The sequence below is a fragment of the Diceros bicornis genome, chromosome 10 (genome assembly GCF_020826845.1).
Source record: "Diceros bicornis minor isolate mBicDic1 chromosome 10, mDicBic1.mat.cur, whole genome shotgun sequence".
Classification (NCBI taxonomy): domain Eukaryota; kingdom Metazoa; phylum Chordata; class Mammalia; order Perissodactyla; family Rhinocerotidae; genus Diceros; species Diceros bicornis.
The window spans coordinates 21,899,545-21,925,749 of NC_080749.1; the positions used below are offsets into that span (position 1 = coordinate 21,899,545).

The 26,205-nt window shown below is 40.9% G+C and overlaps 1 long non-coding RNA gene across 1 annotated transcript in view; it reads left to right on the forward strand.

The window, feature by feature from the left end:
* LOC131410691 (uncharacterized) overlaps positions 1-26,205 on the forward strand; it is an 83,523-nt gene that overhangs the window by 20,829 nt on the left and 36,489 nt on the right. Inside the window, exon 2 of the long non-coding RNA XR_009221386.1 lies at positions 23,068-23,164. This is a non-coding gene — a long non-coding RNA (uncharacterized LOC131410691). The remainder of the gene's footprint in view (positions 1-23,067; positions 23,165-26,205) is intronic.

Below are 26,205 nucleotides of genomic sequence, written 5' to 3' on the forward strand. Positions count from 1 at the left end.
ATTTTCATCTGGTTTTAGTAGTAATTCATTTTCAGAGGTGCCTATTTTTTTGCTAGTCTTTGGTATGACTTTCCCTTGTTCTGTAATGAGTTTGCATAAATCTCATTTTTTTCCTCTTCTGTTTTCTCACCCTCAAACAAAGAGAGATCTAAATAGAGTTAGTATTTGACTACAGAGAGGTCAGAACTTGGCCCCATAGTCTGCCCACTTTGGTGCTGATCGCATCCCCTTCTCAAGAGTGATTGTACGTGCACTGGCCCTATCCCTAAATCTGGTGTTATCAGGGTGTCCTCTATGGCACTTCTCCTGGGCTGAGTTGGAATTCTCTCCTTCCTTCTCTGCCTGACCCAGTAGCTACCTGGGTGCACTCCCACTGGGTTTCTACTTTTCTCTATCACGTCCTTGATGTTTCACTGGAGGTACTTTCATCTCTCAGAATTTTATATGCTAATGCTATCTTCCCCACCCCAAATTTGTCTATCTTCTCCCTAGCTGGTATTAGGAGTTGTAGCCTTCAATTATGTGTATAAAATGACCACTAACTTAGTGTTCATAGCATGTTATAGCAGCAGTTCATAACTATGTTCATAGTAACATTATTCACCTAATAGCCAAAAGGTGGAAGCAACTCGAGTATCCACTGATGGATGAATGGATAAACAAAATGCGGTATATTGTGGTATATCCATACAATGGAATAGTATTCAGCCTTAAAAAGGAAGGAAATTCTGATACATGCTACAACATGGTTGAGCCTTGAAAACATTATGATAAGTAAAATAACTAAATTACTAACATACATGCTGTATGATTCCGCTTATATGAGGCATCTAAAGTAGTCAAATTCATAGACAGAAAGTAGGCAACCTGTAGGTAGGTAGTAGATAGCCAGGGGCTGAGGGGAGGGAGGAATGGGAAATTGTTATTTAATGAGTACAGAATTTCAGTTTGGGAAGATGAAAAAGTTATGGAGATGGATGATGGTGATGGTTGCAGAACAATGTGAATGTAGTTAATGCCGCTGATCTGTACACTTTAAAATGGCTAAAACTGTAAATTTTATGTTATATATATTTTACCAAAATTTTTAAAAAGGACCACTAATTTAGATAACAGGGGAAATTCTATGGTGGCCTCAGAGAGTGGTACCCATGTCTTAAAGATCTGATTGGCACAGACTGTGTGTTGGTAAACTGGGAAGCAGACAGTGCAGGAGGAGGGAAAAGATCTTCCACCTTTCTCAACTACTTCTCCATTTGGTATCAGTGGGCCAAGTTTTTAATATGGGTCCCTCATTTTTGTTGCAATATCTTGACTCTTGGTTTTGGTTTCAGTGTTGAGAGTCTTATCTTTTCTTGGAGTATGTCTTCAGAGTTGTTTCCATGAAGATATGAGAGAGGCCATTTTCACTGGAAGCTCTATTTTTGTTATAATTTTGGTGATTTGTGGTGGTCATACTATAATATTTTACACTAGAATTATTTCTGGAAAATCTAGGATACAGGGATATTACATATTTTAGAACTTTCTCTTGCCTAAATAAAGCACCTGTAAACCTGTTCTCAGCCTCCGCCTGCCAGGTAGATTGAGGTAACCAACATAGTTATTATTGACTTAGACTGTTGTTTCTGTGATGCACTGCGGAGAGATATAAGTGAAATAGAAAGCATACTCCTTGCATTGGAGAATCTTTTATGTCCTTGGGAAAACAGGGTACACATGTTTAGAAGAAGTCAGACTTAGCTGTGGGACCCTTGTCATATGCCTAACTTCCCCAAATCTTCATTTCCTCATGTGTAAAATGTGTATAGTGTGGTGGGCATAGGGCTGGGGAATAACAATACCTTCCTTTGAGAATGGCTATAAAGATTAACCAAGTGTAATATAGGTAATGGATCTATGTTTGGCACTTAGGAGGTGTTCAACTAGTGTTATTTTTCTTTCCCTTAAAAAGTGAGATTGAAAAATGAGAAGCTCGAGCCCAAAGCATTCATTTTCAGTGTGACTGGGGCATACTATCCTTTCTCCTAAAAGGCACGTTCTGAAATGAAGAAGGCATAACTAAGCTAATCTGTGAGTGGATTTTGCTGTAGATTCTTGCCTGTGTGGGCAGATTGCTGATTATCTCTAAATCTGTGAGGAAACTAATATATTACACATGTGTGGGTTGTAATTCTCATTCAGTTAATTCTTTGTCAACCTATGTTTTAAAAGTACAGTAAAGTACCTATTATCTAAGCCTACATTTATCAAATATACCTGTGCGTGCACAAGCACACACACACATGCACACAGACACCCACGTAGTTTTCATGCATTGACGATTCAAAGGCTCATATAAATTTTTGCCTGTAATATTTATCCTCCTGCCTTCCAAATATCATTTTTATGTTTTGACTAGGCATAAACTATTGTGGTGTCTTTGAGTAAGAATTATAAACTGCCCTGGAAGGGAATTTGAATAATGAATCTAATTCTTGCTGTGCTGGGGGCCAGCCCCGTGGCTTAGCGGTTAAGTGCACGCGCTCCACTACTGACGGCCCGGGCTCAGATCCCGGGCCCGCACCGACGTGTCGCTTGTCTGGCCACGCTGAAGCCACATCCCACATACAGCAACTAGAAGGATGTGCAGCTATGACATACAACTATCTGCTGGGGCTTTGGGGGAAAAACTAAATAAATAAATAAAGTTAATTCTTACTGTTCTTTTAAGACCCCTCCCTTGGGCTGAATGCCGTTCCACATTTTTCCATATTGTTCTTTGTATACATCTATGATTTCACCTCCAAATTGTATTTAATTATTTATATGTTTGTTTCTTCCCATAGATTTCAAACTCCTTGAGAGTAGGGACTGTCTTCTGCATTCCCATATCTATACCATCCTGCACAATACCTGATCACGGCAGGCACTCAGTGTTTGAGTTAAATTGAGCCTTGGCCATTACATTGAGTTAGTGATTTCAGTTTTCTCCCCTTTTGCCTGTTAAAGAGGGTTATCACTACTCTATACAAACAAAGCTAAAACCTTGGGTATGAATCAAATGCTTCATGCAACCTTGTGGGTGCTGGACTATTTCTTCATTAGTTGGAAATGCTACTTAGAATGTTCCAAATATCACTCAGGTTGAGGGCATCATTTTTTCTTTTCTCAGTCCCTCCAGAAGAGCTACTGAGTGCATAGATTCATCTTGTCTCCAGAAGATCACATGTCAGAGCTTCAGGATCATGACGTTGGCATAGTCTCCATTATGACTCTTCAGTAATAAAACTCCGTAGGATAAAGTGCAGGCCGGAAGCACTCCTGCTTGGTTCTGCTCTCCTGTTACCAGTTTTATGGTGAGATTCTCGAGTCTTGACACTGAGGAAGATTCAAGATGGTTCGATTCCCTTTTTTCTGGTTGCTGTCCTTGCAGAATGGAGGAGGATTTTGATAAGTATGAGTATGAGCTCATGTTTGGTGACAGAATTATGAGGAATGATTTCTAAGTGACTGGACTTGGATGGGCTGAGATTCGGATCTGTTAGCAAAGGGGCCGAGACTAAAAAACTATCAATAAGAAGGCAGTTTTTCCACTGCTTTCTTTTAACATGAAGCAAATATTAAACCCGCAAAGTTGGGAAAAAGCAAACTGAACAAAAACAAAAACAAAAAACCCCAGCAATCCATATTTTGAATTCACAAAAGTAAGATGTAATGGAGTTCAGCGTCAGCTAAGAAATAATTGTTTTGTCAACATCTGAAGTAAGAAGGGCCAGCAAAATAGAATCCAACTTACAATGTCTAGTAAATGTGTTAGAAGAATTTACTACTGAGTTGTAGGTAGGAACTTCCATAAATTCCAGCCTCCCAGCCTTTTTGACCCCATATTGACTAAATAGACTCAACTCAGAGAAATGAGGCAGTTGCTTCTGAGAATGCAATTTAGGGAGAAAGCCAGTACAATCCTAGAGACGAGGATTATTTATGGCATGCCATTGTGCACACAATGATATCAAAATAGATCAAGGGGGAAAAATTCTATCAACAACTCAAATAAAGATGCAGAAAAGGGTAAAGATCAGGCAGCAAGAGGAAATAATCCTTCTTTGCTGGAGAGCACTGGGATTTAATAAATGACAAAATGAAAATTCTAGACTGTTGTAGTGTAGATGGCATGGGGTGAAAATTGAGGGATCCCCAGAACTCTGTGACATAAGCTAGAAAAGTCAGCCCTACATTGGTGAGATCAGACTTCTGCAGAGGCATCTCAAATAGGCCCCAAACCAGAAGAGCAGGGCATGGCTGTAGCCAGAAAGATGGATTAACATGGCCAAAGAAAGACTTCTCTTAAGAGAAGGGGCTGTTGTCATGGGTTTAAAGGAAAGGGGATCCAAGGATTGAGAATTTGGTTGGTTTACTCATGCTGTTCAGTGGACAAAGGCAGAGCATCTGGGAGCCTTTAGCCATTTAGCCTCCTTGGAAAAATGTGCTCTGTCATGGGAAAGGCTTCATGAAGCCACACCATGGCCTACTGTGTGTGTCAAGGAAATAGTGTATTTGTGTGGTGGCTGGCCACCTGAGATGTCCATGTCTATGAAGCCTCATTCAGGTCAGACTGCCAATCATCCAACCAGGATTTGCTAATCATTTCCTGTGCATCATTACCTAGGATTATAACATCCCTCCCTTCATCTTGACTGCTATTCTCAATATAAGCCTTAAGACATTCGGCCTAATTTTTAAAAAATTAGTTTTTTCAGTACAGTTTCTTCTAAAAGTACTCCAAGAAGTTCCCGCACATGAACGTTAGTTACCTTTGCCAAAAAATAATAAAAAATGATTTGATCATTTATTCCTTCATCAAACATGTATTGAGCTGCTGTTGTGCAGCCAGGCTGTGTTAGAGAGTAGGTATATAGAAGTAAAAGACAGAGGAGGTCATGATCCAGTGTGGAAGAGAGACAATTACAGTAGTTTGATAAGTATTCTGATGGAAGAGAGTAGATGATGCAGAGAGGAGGGGAGTTCAGCTGAGATTGCTGGGAACTCTTCTCAGACGAGATGATCTCTGAGCTGGTTTTGAGGGACAAGTAGGAGTTAGGTGAAGATGGGAGGGAAGGCTATGCAGAGGGAGCCACTCACATTAATTTACCCAGTAATCATCGAGTATCTGATATGTACCAGGCACAATTCCACACACTGACGATACAATATCTGCCTTCATGAAACTTATGTTCTAGTTGAGGGATAGGGTTAGGAAGCCAATAAATACTTAAATCAATAACTGATACGATTTTAGATAAAGGTATTATGGAGAAAATAAAATATGGCATAGAATAGAGAAGGACTAGGTGGGGTGGCAGAGGATGGGGGCTGGCACTTTAGTTAGAAAGGGTGGGAAAGGTTTCTCTGACATGACCTCGATGAAAAGAAGGCCTGTGGGAAGAGTATTCTAGGCAAGTAAGCTACAGTGGCATGTTTGGAGGGGGTAGGAGAAAGCCAGTGGGTAGGAGTACAGTGGACAGTGTTGGGGGGATAAGAGGGAGGGAAGGGACAAGGAGATGATGTCAAAACCAGGGATCTGTGTAGGACAGGCCTTGTGGACCATGGTCAGACTTAGAAGTTTATTCTAAAGTCAATGAGAAGCTTTGGAAGGTTTAATCAGAAGAGTGGTAACATCTGATTGGTGCTTTATGAAGATCGCTCTGGTTGCCACGTAGAGAAATAGGATGTCGGGGGCAAGAGTGGAAGTAGGGAGATCAGCTGGAAGGCCACACTGGGGTCCAGGCCAGACGTGATGGTGGCTTGGATCAGAATTTGAACAGTAGAAGAGGAGAGAAATGGGCCAGGTTCAGGATGCGTTTTGGAGGCAGTGCCAACAAGACTTGATGACTGATTGAATATGGAGCAAATAAAGGCAGGAATCAGAGATGACTGCTGGGTTTTTGGCAAAAGTACAAAGACAGGCAAAAACAGGGGACATTAATGACCAGTGAGCAGTCATTTTAGGGTACTGAATAAGATATTAACTTTGGAATCAGAAAGCCTATTTTAATCCTGACTTTGTCACTTCCTAGCTATGTGACCTTGGACAAGGGACTTACTTCTCTGGGCACTTGTGTCCTCAGGGTGACAGTATTTATGTCCTCTCGGGATTGTTGTAGGAGTTCAGTAAGCTAATATATGTCAGCTTTAATGGTATCTGGCATGTAGTAAGTACCTAGTAAATGGTGCCAGTGTTTTGTCCTCACAAAAGGCTTGTACATTGAAATACAAATGTAAACATACTATATCCAGGTTTTCCAAAGTCTTTGCATGTATAAGTGCTTCGGTTAGAGCTCAATGAAGGAGAAATCAGCTCTCTAGGACTGCTGGTCATTTGTTATAAACGTTCTTTCTGTTTGTATAATTGAATATTCCCCCTCATACTTCCCTTCTCCTCTTGAGCACGTTTATTTCTTTGATTGGTAATGATTGACCTTGTCTAGAATTAAAATATTTGTTGTGCATTGAACACTCATAGGTGTGTTCCATTTATCAGCTGGGGATGGGGGACCTGTGCTGAGCACATCGCAGCACTCCTGATGCTAAGGCTAATTCACAAAGGAGAAATAGTCACTTTTGGTCTTTTAATTGGTGGTTAAGAAGCGGTTTATAGAGGCAGTATGGTGAGGAGGGATGAGAGGATTAAGGGATTAAAGCAGAGTGGGAGGGGGCTGCTACTGTGTCCTTGGCAGGCTCTGAAAATGTTGCTCTCCAGACAGTTGAACTCAACAGAGATTGAGGGTCTACTGTGCATGCATTGTGTGAATGGATGGGTGCAAAGTGAAAAAGATAGACTCTAGACCTGGAAGGAGATTGCCAGGGCAGAGACCGACATGTAAAGGGCAAAATATGAGGAAGACTGAAATGAGGGCTCAGACAACAGGGCAACAAAAGCAATGGTGATACAGACTAGAGGGCAATTCATTCCAACCTGGTGATCTTAGAAGCTTCTTGAAGGAGGTGGCACTCGAGTGGGACAGAAAGAACAATGGCATTTTTGGATGTTGTCTGGTCTGAGCACAGGCCTGAGATGTTTTTTGTTCTTTTCTAATGCCTAACACAGTGCCTGACACACATTGGGCTTTCAAAACACACTTACTGACTAAATTACTATGAAAGGCTGTGTACGGAACCACATGTAGTCCAGGGGGGCTGGGATGTGATGGGAGAAGGGAGATACTTTGCTATTTGTAACTCTGTATTTTGATTTCACTTTTTTTATTGTGGTAAAATATATATAGCATAAAATTTGTGATTTTAAGCATTTTTAAGTGTACAATTCAGTGGCGTCAATTACATTTACAATGTGTGCAGCCATCACAACTATTTCCAAAACTTTTTCATCACCCCAAACTGAAACTCTAAAACCATTAAGCAATAGCTCCTCATTCCACCCTCTCCTCAGCCCCTGCTAATTTCTTTTTTTTTTTTTTGTGAGGTGGACTAGCCCTGAGCTAACATCCGATGCCAATCCTCCCCTTTTTTCTTGAGGAAGGCTGGCTCTGGGCTAACATCCGTACCCATCCTCCTCTACTTTATATGGGACGCCGCCACAGCATGGCTTAGCAAGCGGTGCGTTGGTGCGCACCTGGGATCTGAACCTGCGAACCCCGGGCCGCCGCAGCAGAGCGCGTGCACTTAACCACTGCGCCACCCACCCTGCCCCAGCTCCTGGTAATTTCTAATCTACTCTCTGTCTCTATGAATTTCCTTATTCCAGGTGTTTCACATAAATGGAATGATACAGTGTTTATCTTTTTCACCTCCTCCTCTTTTATTTGCAACCTGGAAATACAAGAAAGTGCTCAGACATTTCCTGCTTTAGCATGGCTTCAGGCTTTAGCCAAGTCAGGCTGGGTTGTACAATCTTGTTACTATTTGATTTCCCAAAATAAAATCTCTTATAAAAAGTTCAGCCCCGCTTCTTCCAGGATAGTTATGAGTGTGCACATTATTATCCCTCTCCTAGACTATAAGCTCTGGGCAGGCAGAGCTTTGCTTTCACATGTCAGGACAAGTCCATGTACTCAGTCGTGTTTGCTGAATACATACTTAGGTCAACATAGGAAACGAAAGAGGGAAAAATAGCTTTACTTTTCACTAGAGAAGGTTTAACGGCAGAGACCCAGAAGGACTGGTGCTCAGATCCACGGTATTTAATAATCTTGGGTGATAAAGAAGAGAAAGCGCATAGGGAAATATGTAGAGCTCAGAACAACACTAACCTCATCTAAGCAATGAAATAACACGGCAATAAGGAAAGACCTTAGCGCGATGTCTTACAAGGAAGACATTGACAGGAGGGGTCAGCGAGGACAAGGGCTAATAAATAATGTGACTGATTAGAATAACATCTGCCCTTTCCTGAGGTCTGTTGTTGGCTGGAACCTTCCACACTGTATCTCTTTTTGTTGCAGCAGCTTTGTGATGTAAATGATACTTATTTATCTATCTTTTAAGTGATCAAGTTCAATCTCAGAGAGTGAGTTGCCTCCTCTAATTTATTAACCCAGTAAGCGGCTGAGTTGGGATTAGAATCAAGGTGTGTCTGGCTCTGTCCCCACTAGGTGCTTTGAGAAACTCAAGGGTGGGTTTGGAAGCAATGCACTGCTTTTCCAAGTTGTTTCTTTTCCTTTTGTATGTTAAGAAGATGTAACCACCAGCCATCCTGAAACTGACCAAGCCTCACCACAAGACCTGTGCCCATGGCCTTTCCCTTATTTTTAATGCAAAGATCTCTCCAGGGGGAGCTTGGGCCTCATTATGTGGAAGCATGTTCTCCAGCTGAGCCTGTGCAAGGGAATACCCGCCCCTCCCTTTTGAACAGTCATTCTCCAACCAAATAAAAGTACTTGTTTCCCTTTGTTCGGGGATGCCATGACTTTGGCAATTATTCCTCATGGCCTCCTATTTGCTGCAAATACGCTTTACTTTGTGAGACAACTTCCACTGATGTAGTCTTATTTAACTCGCTAGGAGGCGAGCCCACTTGGTTCAGTAACAGCTCCACAGCCCAGTGTTTTTCTGTTATGGGAAAAGCTGTCCCTCTCATTTGGAGTATGGAGTAGGTGCAGAGATAGATAAAATGACAACCCAAAAATGGAATTAATAAAGCAGCATAGATGCATTTTCTGAAAAAATTGGTCCAAGGTGCCCCAGAGGGGCCAAGAAATATTGGATACCATAGTGAAGGGTATTAGGAGAAATAAAACAAAAAAGAAAATATCATTCTGCCTGCAGCACAGCTCGAAGAGGAATGATTATGAACGCAATGCTGGTGCAAACACTCGAGGGAGGAGGACCTGTAATAGCTGCCACCCCTGTGTCTTCCTTGTCATCATGGAGTGAAGAGGCAACGCGGATTATTAAAAATAATTCTAAAGCCCATGGTAGATCAGCCACTTCTTTTCGTTTTAGTCCACCCAGGCTAACACGCTAGCAGAAGAAAACTTGTTAATTTGTTACAAAATGCACAGCAGGCATTTACACTGGGATGTTTCAAAAAACAGAGGTATCTGTACTTAGAGGCTATTAGTTGCTAGAGAGTAACATTTGCTAGGGCTGCTTTTTTCATCAGGGGAATCAAATTTCTTATTGCGCAATCAGCCTCCTGCCATATCATTTTTAAAGGCGAGTGGTAAAATGTTCCTCTCTACTGTGGCAGCAAGGAGGAAAAATTAGGGGAAAAGTAATGCAGTTTGAAAGAGTCCTGTAAACCAAAATCTGTTGCGGGCACTTAATTCTGGGCATTACAAGGCAACTGTTTCTTTCTTTGCAAATAAACACACAGCTATCCAATTCACATGCCAGGTGGAAAGAGTATTAATGTGGTGATTGGACTGTGCTGGTTTAATGGCATGGTGGAAAATTGGGGGAGGGAAAGGTGGTAATAAAGTCCACCTCCCTCCTACACCAACAATGGTGCAGAACTGCAAACTGGGACCATGAGTAATATCAGTCTGATAAGGATTGTTGACATAAATAATCCATAATCAATCTATAAATCAAAATTGGGGTGAGTTTATTATGAGGCAACTTTTGAGGACCGTGGCCCAGGGCCTTTAAGGAAGGGCACTGAAGAAGTGGGGTGTACAGTGCGGTTATAGACCGTCAAAGAGCATGTATCACATATGATTGCAATGTCCCTTTTACAATAGCCACAAGATCGCCCTGCCAGAATAGCTATTGATGGACACAGCGGGGAGCAGGTCTGCTGTCTTGAGGGGCGTGACTGGTGTCAGGTCTGTTGTTTCGAGCTGGGTGGTGACAGGATAAGTGCAGCAGTCAAATCCTTGCCTAGGGAGATATGCTTATCCTTAAGGAAATGTCAATGTGGGGGAAGTTGCATCCTTATCTTAAGGGCATTTACTCTTCTCTTTGGGACATGGCAAAGCAGATAGCCAATGCAGGCCACAGGCCCTTTTGGAAAAACAAACTCAGGCCTAATTAGTTTTACCCCAAATGGCTTCCTCATATGCTCCAATATATCCTATTGCTTGCCATGTATTTATCAGGATGTTCATGTGCTGCTCGCTGTGTGTGGCTGGAGCAGATGTGGCAGCTAAGTGTGCCTGAGCAGAAGTATGCCGTAATGTCTCTTTCTTGCCTATTCCCTATCCTCCTTTCATATTAGTAACAGTTAGCCTGGTGATTTCTTACTGATCAAGGTTTTTGACTTGTTCGTTCCCTCACCACCAAAACAACCACAAAAAAATCCCCTAAGCCTTATAAACTAGTATACATTTGTGATAGAAAACTTGGAAAATACGGAAAAGCAGAGGGAAGGAGAAAACAATTAGTCATAGTCTTATCAGAAAAAGTAACTGTGTTGTTTGTGTGTGTGTGTACCTATTTAAAAATCATAATTATGATCATATCATGTATACAAAATTGCATGTACTGATATAAACGTCTATTTTTGTGCATATGAAAGTGATACATGTGCTTTGTAGAAAACTTGAAAAATATAAAAGTATAAAGAAAAAATAATTATACAGAATTCCACCATCCAGAGATAAATGCTATCGCTCCATTTTATTGTGCGCATTTTAAAATGTATTTGTTTAAATGCTCCATTTATTGTATGCATTTTAAAATATGTTTGTTTAGAAGTTTAAAATATAGTAAATGCAGGGGCATTTGAAACTATTAGGTGGAAGATGATAAGAGGGATTAAAGAAGATGATATCTGCTATAGAGTAGTTTTTTATTTAGTTTTTATCATTTAGGAAAAACAAAACAACTCTGAGACTTAGGTCATTCAATATGAGTTTTAAAGTTGCAGAAAATCATTACTTGAGTTCTTTGGCAATGAAAATGGTTATTATGTTGCTCAATGCAGCTATAATTTTATGAAAGAAGAAAGTAAAAATGCTTTAGGTTAGTGATTCTCTCAGCACAGCATTGTACTCATGTAAATAGTTTATCTATTGTTAGAGCAAGTACTAGAACTGAATAACATAGGTTATTTTAAGTGGTAACCAAATATGGCAAAAACTTTTATATCAACTTTGAGATAAAGAACAGAACTCAAGAAACATGCTTTCTGGTATTAGTAAGATAGAGAAAGCAGCCAAGAGTAGCATTGCAGGGCCAACCTATATCCTGAGAGGTGGAATCCATCTGGGAACACAAAATCCAACAGACATTCTTGTTTGAGGCCCAAACTGCGGAAGGGAAGACTGGTAAATCATTTTATACCACAACTGACACATTTTTGATCTCTTAAATGTGATTCTTCTCTTGGTTCCTGAAGCATATTGTTAAGTGACTTCTGTTTCCACAGAAGAATATGTGGTAGCATATTTTACCTTTACATTGGAGAGACAACTTGGCTGGGTATAAAATTCTTGGCTAAAAACTGCTCCTGTCAAAATAGTTAAATAGTTTAAAAATTAGAATTCTAATATTAATGTTGACAGTAAACCCTCTAAGTTTACAATTTCTTTGCTGTTCTTTCTTTTTAGAATATACACCCCTAAGGAGGTACAGTCAGTTTTGTATTCAAAGAAATTTTGAATACTGATTTTTTCTGTATGGTTACCAATTTTATATGCAATTGTGTTTGTTTCTGATTGTGTATTATTTTCAGGCTTATTTTTGATTTAATTTGATTTTTAAATATGCAAAATACGTACATGCTTCAAAAATCAAAATTATGTGCAAAAAATATATTTAGAGAAGTTTCTATCCCTATCTTCTCCACCCTATTATCACCACCCTCTGTAGACAACCATTAATTTTTATGTTTCTTTGAAAAATAAGCAAATTGTTTGTGTATACTTATTCCCCTGTCTTTCTTACGTAAAAGATGCCAAACTCCATGTAATATTTCCTACTTTGATTTTTTAACTTAGCAAAATTTTCTGGAAGTCACTCCACATTAATTCATAGAGATCTTGACTATGCTGTATGGCTACATGGTTCTCCATTGTGTACTATGGACTATTCAACCAGTCCCCTACTGAGAGACATTTAGGTTTCCAGCCTTTTGCTATTACAAATGCTGCAGCCACAAATAACCTTGTGCATAAGTTATTTCATACTTGGGGAGGTTTGTCTTTAGGGTCTTTGTTGTTATATTTTTGTTAAGGTGATCTCTGGTCTGGGGAGAAGCCCATGGTTAGGTTTTCTCCATTCAGCTTTATTTGCTTTATAGTACAAGTGAATTCCCTCAGATACTGGTATTAGGTTGATATCAGTTTAGACTTCAGTATTTTTTTCTCTTTTTTTGGTCATAAGTACAGGCAGTTCTCTCCTTTCATGCATAATACATTCCTGAAAATTTGTACAAGAGTTGAATATGGGAAAGCCAGACAATAGATTTACTTGATATAAAAGAGGTAGGAGTTTCATTCCCAGAGAGCTAAAAGAGTGATAAGATCCCTAATTACACCTCAGTTTTTTAAACACAATCATTTATGATTTATTGCCAACATTTAGTACATGTTCTTTAATTGTGTTCTTTTCTTTCACAATTAATTGAACACACAATTGACCTGCCTAAGTCCAATGAGAATCTGATTAAGGTGAAAGATTCTCTGTCTTCAGGCTGCTTAATGATTTTCATCTTTGTCTCAATTGCATTAGGTTTACATGACCTATACGTCTTATCACTTGTATCAACAGTCTCATTTTTCTTTTTTCTATTCATTTTTTATAAAATAATAGGGCAAAGTAGAATAAACATCCAAATAATTGCACAAACATTTCTGGACTGAAACAGAACAAGTCACTCTCAGATAACACCACTATGTGATCGCTTGAATTGATCATTCCTTGGCTGTTGAATGAAAGTCAGAATTTGGCATATGAAAAGACGCTTGAAGTGATAGTATATCATGTGTGAATGTACAGATTGTTTGGAAGTTGAATATGAAAACTGAGGTGCCTCTATATTTCATGAGAAGTTGGGAGAGGCTGCATGGGTGGCTGCTAGGTCAATGCCATTTAAAACTGAAGGATAAACATGCTGAGAAGAACGTGCCGGCAGTCTTCAAGTGATGACCTCAGGTGTACGCTAATTGCATTACAAAGTTGGTTATTTGATATGAAGTTCTAGTTCTCCTCTTCACCTCTCTCTTACCCTTTCTTTTCATCCCCACCTGTCCCCAGGTTTTACTTGAATCTGAGAGGGCTCTGAGAATAGGATCAGTGATGGCAGGAATCATCTAAAAGACTGTCTGAATTAGAGGCACTTTCGTTCTTGTCCTGCTTCCGTGTCCTACTCACAGAGTTTTTATAAGGCAAGTGGTTTTGCCTCTGCATCTTGAGTGTGAATCGTGGCCGTGAGTGGCACTGAAACCTCTAGAATCAACTCTGGATGGTACTTGAAGGAATAATTCTACCGGCTTCAGAAAGCCTAGAAGGGATGGCAGGAAACACCTGCTGTGTTTGTGGAGAGGTAATGTGTGGCCTGGAGCAGGTGACTCGGCCCAGGCAGGAGAGCTTCAGAGAGTGCAAAATGAAACCGCAAGCCAAGGTCAAGATCAGAAGCCTGAGGCTGAAAAACAACAAGTGAAATCAAGAGGGAGATTCTGGAACAGGCGAAAGACAGACCCTGGGAGTGGAGGTGGAATCAAAATTGGAGGCTGAGGAAGAGAGGAAGACACCAAACCACAAGTTTAAAACAGAGGACAGGAACCAGAATGAACTGTCGTTAACAGGAGACTGTCCCAGAGGCTGTGGCTCAGGGACTGAGAGCCATCTGCTCAACCTGCATGCCTATTTTTGTCACCTTTTCCAAAGGACACTCATGTAAGGCAAGGGTTGGTTAAATAAAAAAGCAAGGAGAGGAAAAGCAGACATATGGGATGAGATGTATAGCCAGGGAATTAAAGCATTAGAATACTGACTGTGACAAATGTTTTAGAAGAGTGGTTTTCAAACTCTGTTCCATAAAGCTGCTTTGGTGCTCCCAGGCCAATGGGAGTATGGCTTCAGGTCCTGGGTCAATGGGAGAGTAGGAAGGGAGAGGGTCCCCTCCCTGTGGTGGGAGGCTACTGCTCTCCACCCCCGTTTGATACCAATAGTTCTGCTTTGATCTGTTTTACATATTGGAGGGATTTCATTTGAAAGAACGCTTTCAATATATCGGTGTAAGATTTCATTTGAAAGAACACTTCTGCTGTGTATTAGTTTCCTGTGGCTGCTATAACGAATTGCCACAAGTTCAGTGACTTAAAAACAACAGAAATTTATTCTCTTACAGATCTGGAGTTGTTGGCAAGTTGTTGGCAAGACCATTCTTGCTCCAGGAGCTCTAGGGGAGAATCTACTCCTTGCCTCCTCTAGTTTCTGGTGGCTTTTGTTATTCCTTGGCTTGTGGCTGCATTCTTGTCTGCCCCATCTTCACATCACCTTCTCCTCTGGAAATGTGTTTCCAATCTCCCTCTGCTTCTGTCTTATAAGGACGCTTGTGATGGCATTTAGGGTTTACAGGAATAATCCAGGATAATCTCTTCATCGCCAAATCTTTAAATTAATTGAAAAATCAATTAAATTAAATTGATTAACTTAATTATAGCTGAAAAGACACTTTTTTCCAAATAAGGTCACATCCACAATTTCTGGGGATTAGGATGTGGACATCTGATCTTAAATGATAAACAAGAAAAATTGATTTAAAAAAAAGAAAATGGAAAGAGCCTCAACCTTTGGGCTGGGGAGGAGGCAGAGAAAGACAATTATGCTGCGATTTGATGTTTAAATATTAGGTAGATAAAACAGGATGGGAAGATGATTTAAGGAGCACAAAAGGGATAGCATGCATATTCATTCGGGCACTGAATGTGGTTGTAGCTTGCTTGGGTGCCATTGGCTTTGTTAGGGCTGCATCAGTAAAGAGTTAGCTCACGCAGTTTCACCCACAGTTTCTCTCTTTTTCTCAGCACTGAACACTGGTGATTTTGAAGAATGATCAGTTGGGGCTCACCTGCATGTGGCATGGTTCTCTGACAAAACCTAGGCTTTATGAAAAGAGTAAAGGGAGTAGTTAAGAGTGGCCCTACCCCTATGTACATGTAACTAGTGCATTAACAAAAACATGGCAAATGTAACAAAGATATATGTGATAGAGTCAGTGGGATTCTCATCTTATTTCCTATCCCCTTCTTTGTAAGGAATAAGTAAAAATCTTTGGGCATGTCTAAGGGAATGGTCTTTGTTTTATTCCGTTTTCTCTATTGTACAGTTACTATTTTTCCTTTTGTAATTGATAAGTAATTTGTGGGGAGATACTTTGAGACCATATAAATATCCTATTCCTTGTCAAAATTGCTAGATTTAGCATCCATGGATGATTTTTTGCCTCAATTTTTGCTATGATGGTTTAAAATGAAGTTTTACTAATTCTATTTTTCTATTTTTTTTTTTTTTTGTGAGGAAGATCAGCCCTGAGCTAACATCCGTGCTAATCCTCCTCTTTTTGCTGAGGAAGACCGGCTCTGAGCTAACATCTATCACCAATCCTCCTCCTTTTTTTTTTCCCCCAAAGCCCCAGTAGATAGTTGTGTGTCATAGTTGCACATCCTTCTAGTTGCTGTATGTGGGATGCGGCCTCAGCATGGCTGGAGAAGCGGTGCGTCAGTGCACTCCTGGGATCTGAACCTGGGCCGCCAGTAGCGGAGCACGTGCACTTAACTGCTAAGCCACGGGGCCGGCCCTATTTTTCCTTCTCTATTTTTAGTCAGCCTTGTATTAAAAGGAAGAGCTTTCCCTTTTTTCATGTTTGTTTATTTAACTTTATTTATTATCTGTATAGACTCATGGATTCTTATTTTCTTCAATGGGTTGTAGTCCATTAATGTTTTCATTTATTTTGATGTTCAATTTCCCCAAATTTAACTGGTGGGAACCCCTTCAAGCTGCTTCCTATGTCCTTTTAACATGTTCTCATCATTCTTTGAGTACTTCTTCACTTTTTGGTACAATAAGATGTTCCATGATAGTTTTGTACCTACCCTGCCCCACCTCTGGAATCACATTTTCCTCCAAGGACCCTGATTCTTTTTAGTAGACAAAGGTAATTATAAACCATGATCTGGAGCTGATTTTTTTTTTTTTTTTTTTTTTGCGTTACATGGATACTCTCTAAGAATTAAAAAAAAAGAAAATCTGTTGTAGGTGGTGTCTTAGTCCGTTTGAGCTGCTGTAACAAAATACCATAGACTGGGTTGCTTTTGAATAGCAGAAATTTATTGCTTACAGTTCTGGAGGCTGGAAATCCAGGATCAGGGTGCCAGCATGGTTGGATTTGGTGACGGCTCTCTTCCTGGTTGCAGACTGCAGACTTCTCATATTCTCACATGGTGAAAGGGACTAGGGAGCTTTATGGTGTTTCTTTTATAAGGGCACTAATCCCATTCATGAGGGCCCACCCTCATCACCTTCCAAAGGCCTCACCTCCAAATACCATCACATTGGGAATTAGCATTTCAACATATGAAATTCTGGGGGGGCACAAACATTCAGACCATAGCAGGTGGTCTGAGTTTGGGTTCTCCAGAAGCAGACCTTGAGCCAAGAATTCAAGGGCAAGCTGTTGATTGGGAAGGGCAGCGGTAGGTGAGGGTAGGGTGAGACAGGAAGGGTGCTATCAGGCTAGCTACCACAGTCGGTCACTTTGGAAAATGGTGCAAAACACACACCTCAAAACTTCCCTGGCCAAGGGGTGAGAAAGCTGGAGTGTTTACATCCCGCATCTGTCAGACGCTGGTCCAGGGCTGCTGTGTGGGCGTGGGGGGTTGGGGTGGGTAAGGATGGGGGTTGTGGGGAGGCATTCATTCCCAGGTTCCTCTAGCTGGAAAGGTGGCTGGAAGTCAGGCTGACTTGCACAGACATGGTGAGGGGATCGGAGGGTGTGGACACCAACAGTGTCAGCCACCAGGTACTGGGACCACTAGGAAAGGGTGGTGAAGCTGACTGAGAAATCAAGAGAGAAACCTTTGGGCCCTCTGAAGGAAGGTGCTCTAAGAGGCCTGGTGGTTTCCTGACTTGGGTGGAGCATTTTAGATAAGGGGTCCTCAGAACTTTCTGCACAAAGACCATCGTGGCTTGGCTGATATAATTCCTGTTGTTCTCTCCTCAGAAAGGGGGAATAGGAGCCATCTTTGACTCCTTACTTCTTTATCACCTCACATTCAACACCTCAGCAATATTTATATCCTAAATCTGGCTGCCTTTCACCACCCCCATTGTCCACACTAGTCCTGGTGGCCATCATCTCTCACGTGGATCATTGCAATTGCCTTGTAACTGCTCCGTGACCTCCACCCTTGCCCTTCTCTCCACATAGCATGCTAAGTATGGAGTATGGATGTGTCTCTGGCCTGCTCAGAACCTTACAGTGCCTTTCTGTAACATAGAGGGGAAAATCCAGAGTCCTTCCCATGGCTGACAAGCCCCACGCAGCCTGGCATCTGGCCTGCAGCCACCTCACTGATCTCCTCCCCTAGCATTCTTTCCCTCCTTTCTTCTGCTCCATGATTCTAGAACACATCAACTTATTTTCTCCACTGGCCTTTGTGTCGCTATTCCTTCTGCTTAGAATGCTTTTCCACCAGAGTCATATGGCTCCCTCCCTCCCTCCTTCTGTCTTCTCAGGACTTGGCTCCAATGTCACCTCCTTCCCAACCTCCCCATCCACCCATCACTCTATCCCTTTACTTTGCCTTATTTTGCTTCAAAGCCCTATGGAAATACCTGAAGACCACCCAAATGAGAACAAGCGAAGACTACTTATTCAGAGCTTGCTATAGCAAGGGAGTCAGCTCCCATCCCTTGCGTTTGGCAGAGACTCAAAGGTAGGCAAAGCAGTGGGAAAGCTTTATAGTGGGAAAAAGGAAAGCTTCAGGTGTGCCCTGAATGGAGGCTGTTGTCCTGGGGAAGCTGTAGGTGGGCTAAACTAGAAGGGGCATCCTATGCGATTGGTGAAGGGCGCATATTTGGCTTTCTCTGGTTGGTCCTAGGTTAGAAACAGGTAAAAGTAAGGGAAGCTACCAGTTATTAATCAAGTCTTGGCCACTTTGGCCCAGTTGTTACAGGGGTTATTGTTTGGCTTTCTAGACTGTCACTAGAGACAGTGGTCGGACTTCATACAAATCTGACTTATCGCAGGCTGGCTCCCAGGGTTGGTTTCCTGGGCAGGTTCCTGCAGCTTGTGGGTCAGAATTCTATTTTTATATATAGTCTGGCCATCATCTGTTTGTATATTCAGTCTCTCAGCTCTTACCGTTTACCAGATGTGATACATATTTATTTTTCAAGTTATTGCCTGTCTTGCAAGAGAAGGGAAGCTTGGTGAGGGCAGGGATCTAGTCTTGTTACTGTTGTATCTCCAGCTCCTCAAACTGTACCAGGCACATGGTGGGTGCTCAGTAAATAAGTATTGAATGTGGGAATGATGATGCCTGATTCTTCCTTCATGTAAGTCCCTATAAACGAATCCTTTTGAGTAAAGCTTCCACTTTATTTCTTTTTCTTGCTTTATGGGCTGATTACCTCTTGGACATTTTGGACCAAGCCAACCACCACCTGGAGAAACTTGGAGAAAAAGCTCGTTTGGTGAAGCCTGGGTTTTGGATTCAGGGGAACAAACTTATATGTGTATAGGAGCCAGGCAGGTAAAAGAGTGAACCAGCCTGGGGGGTGGGGATGACAGAGAACCAGGAGTCTTTGTTCTGTGGAAAGATGGCTGCCTTGACTCAGCATTTACCAATGTTTAAAATGTCAGAATGCAGGCCTGCCATTTACAGAACATATGAATGTTCAAAAGAAGCTAGCACCCTGGAGTTTTGTGTAAATACTTCCAATATTTAAATGTTAGTCACTAATAAAATACTATGGATTTGGGGGGGAGGGGTGGGAAAAACCAAATGTTTTTATAGACCTCATTCAGTCCTTGGGTGGCCAGGCTTGGCCTCTGGTCTGGGTTGTCTCCTCAGATCCTTTCTGGAAGGCTCCCTCTCCCTGCTTTGCCTGACCTTCGCCAAGATGGAGACTGGACATGTAAGGAAAAGAAAGCTGGTCTGAGTCCCGAGCTCTCGCCGTTAGACCCCACAAAGTGGGTCTCAGCATACCAGTTGCCTTCCAAATGGTTTTCTTCATTAGGAGTCATCTGTAGATTTGAGGAGGGTGATTGCATGAGGCCGTTTTGGCATCAAGCTGATTCTAAGTGCAGCCGCAGGAGCCATCTCCCTGATTAGAAGTGCGATTCTGAAGCCAGATGAATTAATAATGAGGTGAGGGGGAAAAGGAGCGACTCTGACCGTGCTCTTGTTTATGTTAAGAGAAGTTTTAGGTGCTTTCAGTTAAAAAAGAAGAAATTTCTCAAAACTTTAAATCACTAATTGGTACCTGGATTAATTAAGCTCCTTTTCTCAGAGCTTTAGGAAGCTTTCCCTTTAGGAAAATCCTTTTCCTAAGCACCGTTCATTATAGTTTGCACACAATTAAAAGGTAAGGATTCTGGGCATTGCAGATTATAAAACGAGAGAGGAAAGGAAGCACAGAAGAGTTATTGGATATTATCTTCGTAGCTATCACTTAAGTGTCCAAGAAAAATTATATTTAAAATGGATTTTTTTCCCTCCACTTTCAGGAAAACACTAAAATACAAACCACCGAAGTTGATATTATTTAAGAAGCTCTTATCCTTGATTAAATCTAGGCACAAAAAAAAAGCTATCCAGTTTCTTCAGAAATGAGAGAGAAACTGTAGTTGGGTAAGGTTAGCATTTTGCCAAATTTTGTGGTGGTAGCAAACCCCATATTTATTTAAAATTGCTTAAAATTTTATTCCCCCCCAGCCCTGATTGAGCTAATTAGAACCCATGGGGAATTATGTGGGTAATGGTGGGAACTGGGGAAGTATACATATGCAATGCAATTAGCGCCTGCTCTTTTTCTGTGCATGATGCAATGTGGGAGCTCATGGGCTTGCAAAAGGCTGGGAACAATAGGAACCATTGATACTCAAACTGCTAGGGGAGTCCATAATTATGATATAATATCTTGCCAGCCTCTTGCATGAACAAAGGTAAAACGGAATGCTAAGTAAATAAAACCCAGCAATTTTCACCATCCATAATTCTTTATATCAATGGCATATTTTCTTTCTCTTGTTTTCCGAAGAAGATAGAACTTATTTACGAGAACATTTTATGTAGCATTGAAGGACTTCATCTCCATGGGGATACTTTGGTTGGCAATGAGTTAAATGGAAGGTTTTCTTGGTGTTATTACAAGTTGAAGAAAGCTACTCCACAAAGCCCTCTGCTGATCATATACCGATTTCCCTGACTTTGCTTGCTACTGTTGTGTAACTTCATGCCAGGAGATAACCTGAATTTTGTCATTTATCCCTTAATTTGTTAGGACTGTACTCAGGCTGGGCCACCTTCATGAGCATGTGACCTGTGAAGTCTCACTCTTACAGCTGCATTTAAAGCTAGGGTTATACAGTATAAAGATGAACAAGATTCTTGCCAATAATTTAAATATCTAATATGTCTTTATTTAGAATGACATTAAATAGCAAGTAAAAGACATCATGAGAAGTGAAGAGAGAGACCCCAGAACAAACGAAAAAGCTTTATATTTTAGTACCTTTAACATCACTTTTTTCCCCTGCTTTTTAAACAAGGGACCCTGAATTTGCATTTTGTACTGGGCCCTGTAAGTTATGTAGCTGGCTCTGTATCCAGGCACAGAAATGGAAGTCAGAGATTCATTCACTCATTTGGCAATCATTTACTGAACATCTACTCAGTATACCAGGCGTAGGGGATGCAAAAAAATGAAGGAGCTGCTCTCTACTCCCTGGGCCATCGCACATGGTTTCAGGATACACACTTGCAGTCAAGTCTTTTAGATACTTATGGAATGGTGAGGCCCAAACCTGGGAGTGGGAGTAATTCCCAGTTGCACGTGGTGACGGGAGGAGTCAAGGAAAGAATTCGTAGAAAAGGTGCTATTTTAGATTGCATCTGAGTGTTCAAACTTGTAAGACACTTTAAAAAACACTTTCTTTAAGACAAAACCAAATAATTGGCATTGCAGAAATTGGAGTCTTTCTCATCTTTCACTCCAACCTCATAGAGTGTGGGAGATGCTGTGCAGTTATCTTGATTTAAATCTGAGATAGTGATAGTGACCGTATTCTGCTAGTAAGTGTCAAAAGTAGGACTGAAAACTAGGTCAGCTGATTTCAGATTCTTTCCCACTGCATTCCAATTTCCCACTGCATTCCAATTCTACCCCACCTCAACCCTTAATTTGACAACTATTCTTACTTTCCTGTTACTGATATTAAGAAATTAGGAAGTGATATAGTATTTTGCAGCAGATTGTTTTATTTTTTGCTTCATAGCAAAACTTATGTAAAGGTTCTGTTAAAAAGCAAATTCTTCTAGTGCACTTAAATTATAATTTGTTTTGTAAAAACCAACTTCTCCCTAACCGCTACCATCTTGAGTGAGGAATTCCAGACTCAGATTCTAGGGGGAATGTGAGTCTGCCTTTGAAGAGCCATATGCCTTTGGAACTGTAATTAGCCTCCTTGAGCCTCAATTTCCTGATCTGTAAAATGGGGATAGTAATGACTGTTTCAGAGTGATATTGGGGGATCTAGTGAATTGAAGTTGTATAGTCCCCAACAGATACCGGGTACTCAGTGAATGCTGTTTTCTTCTGAAAGACAAAATATTTCTTTCCATCTTCTTCCCACCTCTTTTTAAGGCTTTTCTATGTGAAATTTCTCATTTTATACCAATGGCATGTTTTATCTGTTTGATACTTGAGTCATTTTTGTGACTTTTAACTTTCTATTAATACAATGATAAAGAGAGAAAAATATGACTCTTTGATTTCAATATTTTCTTTCTGTGTTCACTTCCTATCCCAATGGTGAAATCCCAGAATACTAAGAATTTGTGGGGAGGTATCAGACTCATAGAGTTGAATAATTTTAAAATGATAAGGCACTTTGGAGATAATCATAACAGCTGACATTTAAAAAGGAAAGCTTTGCTCTGGGCCAGGTACTATTCTGACCACTTTACATGTATTAATTTGGTTAAATCTCACAAGGAGTCTTGGAGGGAAGTCTGTTATTATTTCTATTTCACATATAAAGAAACAGAAGCAAAGAGTTAAGTAACTTATCCAAGGTTACCTTGGCTAGCTCAGGACCCATACCCTAACCATTCTGCTAAACTGCCTTAATTATGATGGATTCCAGACTCCCAGTTTTACAGATGACTGAGATCTGCAAAGAATAGTTGACTTGCCCAGGGTGATTTAGCCACTTAATTGTGGGGGTCAGGACTGGAACTCCAGGATCCAGAACCCCAGGATCCTGACACCCTAGTCCAAGGTTCTCTCCACTACCCCCAGAATTACTGGCAGGACAGGATCATAAAAGTCCAAACTGGGAACCAGCCGAGCTAGATGATAACATTTCTATTCCTGTGTGTTTCATTAAAGATGCATGATTTTTGTAATTCTTTCCTTTAACAGTAATTGCTATGTTTTGTCTTTCAGGAGCCTGGGCAGGAGGAGATAAGCCAATGTATCTGCCTATTGAACCTACAGTTAAAAATAATTATAAAGAACATGGTGATGCTTCAGAAACTGTCAGGTGATACGACATTTTCAAATCATACTTTTTTACATTATTCATTTCTAGTCTGGAGGAAATACCTATGGGCGGAATGCAGAAAAGAGTGGGAAAAGAAAAACCAAAAGTTGTTCATTTGTTTCTCTCATGGAAAATACGTGACCATTGTTATATGAAGGGTAGATGCAGATTAAATTTGGATCTATGGGTTAATTTATTGACTATACCTTCACTTTTCCAAAAAGGATTTGGTGTGTACAATGACCTTAGTAAACCAGTTTAGTAGCCTATAAGGCAGCGTGAGAATGAAGGGAAAGCAAAGATGCCAACTGTGAGGGTCAATGCTGTCACTGTGGTTGAACAGGATCTTGTGTCTGAGCTTCCTGGCCACCATTCTTGTTCATCAGAATGGAAGGAACAAAGCAATGGTACTTAGGGGAGGCAAAGTTTATTTGAATGAAATTCAAAAAGCAGTTTCTCTCAGAGTGTGCTATGGGGAATATTAACCAGGAGCAGAACAGCTCCTGTATTAGTAGACAGGGTTCTCCAGACAAACAGAACCAATAGGAGATCTATCTCTATCTTTTGAAGAAATTCATTATAAGGAATTGGCATGTGATTATGGGGGCTGACAAGACCCAAGATCTGCAATTAGCAAGCTGGAGGACCCAGGAGAGCTGATGGTGTAATTCCAGTTTGAGTCTGAAGGCAGGAGAAAACCAATGTCACAGCTCAAAGGCAGAGAGAGAGAGAGAGAGAGAGAGAGAGAGAATTCTCCTTTGCTCAGGCTTTTTGTTCTATTCAGGCCTCCTATGGATTGGATGAGGCTCATCCACATTGGGGAGGGTGATCTGCTTTACTCTGTCTACTGATTTGAACATTAATCTCATCCAGGAATACCCTCACAGACACACCCAGGATAATGTTTAACCAAATATCTGGGTGCCTTGTGGCCAGATGAGTTGACAAAAAACAAATTAACCATCACCATCTCCCTCTTTTTCAGACATAATCTTCTGCAGTTCTGTAATTCATGACAGATAAGAATCAGGATTCTGTACTAGGACAAATCTATATTACATCAAGAGTTCAAGCTTATAATATACTTATAATAATAAACAAAGTGGGAAAATGAGACTGTTTTGGTGAACACAAAAATAAGCAACAAGGGGTATGGATGGCAGCTGCGATCTTACATCAGCCTCAGGTCCCAAACTTCTGCATTGTGATTTGATTGCACAGTACTGAGATGAATTCACAGATAAGTAGCTATAAAATATAACTTTTTTTCTGTAGGTTGTCTTGATATAACAGAATACATTTCCATTAAACTCATTTGGATGCTGGAAAAAGGAGCGGTAGGAAATGTTTTTTTCAAAGTTAAATCAATGAAGATATCAGCTCATGTTTAACTTACAAGAGTCAGAGAAAAGCACTAAGGACTTAGAAGGAGCTATCAAGACTCCGTGTTGTTACTTGACATGGTGCAGCTCTGACGGTCAGACCTAGATCTGAAGACATGAGCCTGGCCAGCCTGGCCTTCAGTGGCGTCCATGTGGACTGCAGCCATCCTATGTTTCCTTGTATGTGATTTTGTATCCACGGGTCTGGATTTTTAAAAAGTGCAGTGTAAAACCACATGCTTTCTGATTAATAACATATTTACTACTATTGTTAGCTAACAGTTAAGTACAACTACTTACATGTGCTGCTTACCTTTTTGAGTGATGGTGCCTCTCTCTTTCTCTACACACACATGCACACACACACACACACACGTTTTCTAGGACTGCTATAAAAAGTACCACAAATTGAGTGGTTTACACAACAGAAATTTATTGTCTCACAGTTCTGGAGGCTAGAAGTCTGAGACCAAGGTGTCGGTAGGGTTTGTTCCTTCCGAGGGCTGTGAAAAAGAATCTGTTCCAGGCCTTTCTCCTTGGCTTGTAGATGGCTGTCTTCTTCCAGTGTCTTCACATCATCTTCCTTTTGTACATTTGTCTGTGTCCAAATTTCTCCTTCTTACAAGGACGCCCATTATATTGGATTAGGGCCCACCCTCATTGCTCCATTTTAACTTGATTACCTCTGTAAAGACCCTATTTCCAAAAAAGGTCACATTCTGAGGTATTGGGAGTTAGGACTTGAACATATGAATTTTTGAGAACATGATTCAACCCAAAATTATGTATATGTATAGTTAAATTTATGCATATATATAGTATATTCACACACATATATATGTATTTGTGTATATGTATACATGTATATATGTGTGTATATACATATATACATGCACAAGCTCATTTAATCCTCAAAACAAGCCTATGAGGTAGGTACTGTGATTATTACCCTTTTAAATATGAGGACACTGAGGCACAAAGCCCAGTGCCCTACAACTATCAAGTTCAGGAGCTGAGATTCAAATCTGGGCCCTTGGATCCTGAGTCTGTGCCCAGGTCCATACAACAGTGAGTTTTCCTTACAGTGCAAGGAGCACTCTGATAGACTAGAAAGGGTTAAAATTAGGAATTTATTCTCTTGAGGTTTTTTTTTTTTTTTTTTTGGTGAGAAAGATTAGCCCTGAGTTAACATCCAATGCCAATCCTCCTCTTTCTTTGCTGAGGAAGACTGGCCCTGGGCTAACATCCATGCCGATCTTCCTCCACTTTATGTGGGACACTGCCACAGCATGGCTTGCCAAGCGGTGTGTTGGTGCATGCCCGGGATCTGAACCTGTGAACCCTGGGCCGCCGAAGCGGAGTGCGCGCACTTAACCCCTGTGGCACCGGGCCGGCCCCATACTCTCTTGAGTTTTTAAAAACTAATTTACTGAATTGTGAAAAGGTGTAGAAATGATATTCGAAAGAAAATTTTGCCGCCCCCCAGAAGCAGAATTTGGTTTGGAAAACCTCCTGTACTTGAGATGCTTATTTGAAGCCAATAAAGGCTTGCCCCAAGCAGTAGCCTGCGAGGCTTCTGGGCTGGGCCTCTGCTTCACTCGCCTGGCCTGCCAGTGGCCTGGGTGCTCAAGTTCAGCTGGCTCTCTTATACATGCCCAA